The sequence below is a fragment of the Triticum aestivum genome, chromosome 1A (assembly GCF_018294505.1).
Source record: "Triticum aestivum cultivar Chinese Spring chromosome 1A, IWGSC CS RefSeq v2.1, whole genome shotgun sequence".
NCBI lineage: Eukaryota > Viridiplantae > Streptophyta > Magnoliopsida > Poales > Poaceae > Triticum > Triticum aestivum.
In genome coordinates, this window is record NC_057794.1 from 241617541 (window position 1) to 241622070 (window position 4530).

Here is a 4530-nt window from a genome sequence, read left to right on the forward strand (position 1 = left end):
TCAAATCATCTGTGAAGGTTAGAAAATAACGATACCCGCCATGAGCCTCAACACTCATCGGACCGCATACATCAGTATGTATTATTTCCAACAAGTCAGTTGCTCGCTCCATTGTTCCGGAGAACGGAGTCTTAGTCATCTTGCCCATGAGGCATGGTTCGCAAACATCAAGTGATTCCAAAATCCCATCAGCATGGAGTTTCTTCATGCGCTTTACAACAATATGACCTAAACGGAAGTGCCACAAATAAGTTGCACTATCATTATTAACTTTGCATCTTTTGGCTTCAAAATTATGAATATGTGAATCACTACAATCGAGATTCAACAAAAATAGACCACTCATCAAGGGTGCATGACCATAAAACATATTACTCATATAAATAGAACAACCATTATTCTCTAATTTAAATGAATAACCGTCTCACATCAAACAAGATCCAGATATAATGTTCATGCTCAACGTTGGCACAAATTACAAGTATTTAGGTCTAAAACTAATCCTGACGGTAGATGTAGAGGTAGCGTGCCGACAGCTATCACATCGACTTTGGAACCATTTCCCACATGCATCGTCACCTCGTCCTTAGCCAGTCTTCGTTTAATATGTAGCTCCTGTTTCGAGTTGCAAATATGAGCATTAGTAAGGTACACATCAATAACATGTATATCAAATATACCTTTCACTTTGCCATCCTTCTTATCCGCCAAATATTTGGGGCAGTTCTGCTTCCAGTGACCAGTCCCTTTGCAGTAGAAGCACCCAGTTTCAAGCTTAGGTCCAAACTTGGGCTTCTTCCCTTGAGCAGCAACTGCCTTGCTATTCTTCTTGAAGTTCCCCTTCTTCCCTTTGCCCTTTTTCTTGAAACTAGTGGTCTTGTTCACCATCAACACTTGATGCTCCTTCTTGATTTCCACCTCCGCAATCTTTAGCATTGAGAAGAGCTCGGGAATTGTTGTAACATCCCAAAATTCTAAATTTTGGAATGTTATATTAAATAAATATTTGTGTTTGTTTGTTTGATTGAATGTTTGATTGATTGACCGAAAGTGAGTGAAATTTGAAACTTTTGAGAGTTTAATGAGAGCGAATGAAATGACTTTCCCAAAACCTTCACCTTGCATTTTGATCCCTAGGAATTCAAATTAATTTCATCACAAAACCCTAGAGTGAAGATGATATGACTTCTTCCATTCAAAGAAATGAAAAGGGGTTTGAAAAGATTTGAATTCCATCTGAAAGTATTTCAAATTTGAAACTTTATGCAACTCAATGATTTCTACGAGAGAAGATAAAATGACTTCTTCAATTATATCAAATATGAGTTGGAAGTTACAAACAATCAAATTGAAAGTCATTTGGAAGTATTTTGAAACTCCCTTTCAATTTGGAATTATTTGGATTTTATTCAAATTATTTTTCTCCTAAAAATAAATAAATGGAAAAACCAGGGTTAAATGATTCCCTTCAATGGAAAATTAGGAGAAAATAAATTTGAAATCATTTTGGTATTCTAAAAATGATTTTATTGAGTTTTATTGCAATAGTGGTGTTGTTTAAATTTTTTTGATTTTTTTTAATTTTGTTTGAACTTGATAAATAGTTCATGCTGTAGGAATTATGCTTGTGAAAATTTTGATATATTATAAGCCTATATAAAAATGTGTTTTTATTTGTTTTGTTTCTTTTGTCATTGTTTTTTTTCTTACTAAAAAACAAAGCTGCGTCCGCCAGGCAGGCCAACCGGCCCACCCAGCAGGCCAGGCGAGACCATAGCCCGAACAGCGCCAACCGGCCCACCTCCACACCTCTCGCACCCGAAGGCGTTTCTTCTCGGTCGCCCGACCCCTCGCTCGCCTCCCGCTACCGCTGACGCATAGACCCCACTGCCAGATCGCCCCGCCCGCATCTTCTTCTTCCTCCTCCTGCAAGCCACGCAGGGCATCGCCGCCGCCGGAATCCCAAACTTCTCGGGATCGCGATCTCCCGATTTGCCCCCTCCTCCAAGAAACCCTCCCCCTATATATACCCCTCCTCCTCATCCATTTACGCCCTAAAGACGCCCCGAACCCCTCTCCATCGCCTGCAATCCCTCGGCGAAACCCGAGCGCCGCCGTGCACATTATCGCCCTAGCTCTCCACTACGACCACCTCATCGCCGTCCGAACCCACCACCGAACCCCCCTCGCTCGCCCGCACCTCCCCGTGCCCTCGCCCTCGCCCGAAACCCACCGGAGCACCACCAACGTCGACCACCCGACGCCATCTTTGCCTCGACCTCACCGCCGTTTGACTCCGTTGTCTCCAAAGCCGCTACCGACCACCGCCGAGCTCGCCATCCAGCGCCTCGTCGTCTGGTGCTCTTCCCCGGCGCGGACGACCACGGGAGCATCGCCACCGTCGACCACAGCCACCACCGTCGTCATCGGAGTTCCACCGCCGCCGTTGTGAGCTCTCCTTCTCTCCTCCCCGTCCGATCTTAATCTAACGATGTAGATTAGATCCCGCGAACAGTTAGGTTTATTTTTGTTAGAGCGGGTTTTAGTCACAGTTTTTCTTCGGTTTAGATCTAACCGGCCGATTGGTTTAGTTTATTTGATCGCTCGTACGTGTTTTAGTTAGGAATTGACCGAGCGCAGTTTAGCGTCGGATCGCACATCCTCTAGCCCAGTAGCAGCCTCACGCGTAGCTAGTGCTCGATTGTTTTTTTTTGTTTTTTTATTTCGTTTCTATTTCGAAAACAGAATAGTTCTGTTTTTAGAAAATCAATATCTTTTAGGTTTTAAGTCCAAATTGAGTGATTCTTTTTGCATTAGATTCAAAATTTCTTGAAGTTTCTGTTTGTGCCATTAGTTTTCAAATTTATGTAGTTTAAATTCGAATTATTTCAAATATGCTTCAAACACTATTTTGGCTCTAGTTTGAGTTCTAGAATATATTTTAAGTTGATTCTTTTTGCTCCTGGTCACTAGGACCTTTGCCTATCCAGTAGTGTTGAGTATTTCATTTTAGTCTATTTTTAATTAGGGTTTTAGGCAAAACAGTATTGTTTTCTATGTTGTGTAGTTCTTGTTTTGCTTGTAACTTAGTAAGTTTTGTTTAGATTTAATTAATTCTTTTCGCAAAGTTTTGTTGATTGAAATATACATATGTTAGACTTCAGTACATAATTTTAGAAATTATTATTTTTTTAGTTTTGCTACTGTTTAGGATTTCAGTTTAGCATAGCTAGTATAGTGTATGTAATAGCTAGTATTGTAGTTATTTTTGCTAGAAATTATTTTAGATAATTTATTTCTGTTGTTTTAATGGAAATAGATTTTATTTTCTGTTAAGAAATTGTTTAGATTAATTTAGTGTGGTTATGAAAGTTATTGGTTGATAGTGTGTTGGTTTTCCCTAGTTTTCTTTAAAGTTTTCTTTGGATATTTAATTTTGGTCTTCTTTGATTTCATTATTATTTTCTTTATTTATTTTATTTAGTTGAGTGTTATTTTGATTGATAGTATTGATTGCTAGAATTGATTGCTTATGTGAATACTACGTTTGATTATATAGATTCCAATAGACTGACGAATAGTTCTACAAGTCATTATTTTTGAGAGTGTATTTATCTTCATCAACTTACCAGGCAAGTTCACTTTGACCATGTTTTCCATACCTTTGTTTATTTGCATGTAGTAGCACCCTTTCAACAATCCCTCCAGTAGTGTTATTGAATCTTGTAGTTGAGTAGAATGCATGAGGTAGAAACCCATCTCCCTGTTACCAAACCCGGGACGTTATATATTTTTAACGCTACGCTATAGTAGATGGGGTTTGGTATGAGTGCATGAGAGTGGTGTGAAGAAGGAGGACTCTACGTCAATGGCGACAACTTCATGATGGCACCGGCAAGGACTACATCTTCAGGACTCCTCAAGATTTCGAGACTCGAGACAAGAATTCAATACACACTATTGAGTGAAGGACGGTTGACGGGCACCCTGGAGAAACCAGTGGTTGGCCGGGATGCGTGGAGAAGCGCCATGACATCTTGCGGAAAGCTTCACCCAGACTCAAAGAGACGGAAGAATACTTCATGCTCGGAAGCTTACCTGTGCAACCACAAGTCACAATGGGCTCTGGCTTGGTTGACCTTAGTTGTGACTCTGGCTAGGACGGTGCTAGCATATGTAGAACTACGGTAGGATTGGATGAGCATCGGACAGTGGTCAGAGGAACTCTTAGGAAGACCATGTTTCGGTCATCTTGTTCTCAAACACCCTGAAGTGCGAGAATGTAAAGAGAGGGATCGAATCTTGCGGGTAAAGTGTACAAACCTCTGTAGAGGGTTAAAACCTAATTGATTAGCCATGTCCCCAGTTACGGACAATTTGAGCCTCTGGACTTGGATCTATCTCGGAACTCTCAACACCGGACTGATAATTTAATTGTGGGCAACTTATGATGATTTGGGTATGAGACATCGGTTGGCGGAACCATGTCATGATAGAAAACTCCATAGTACAGACTCCTGATATTCCTTT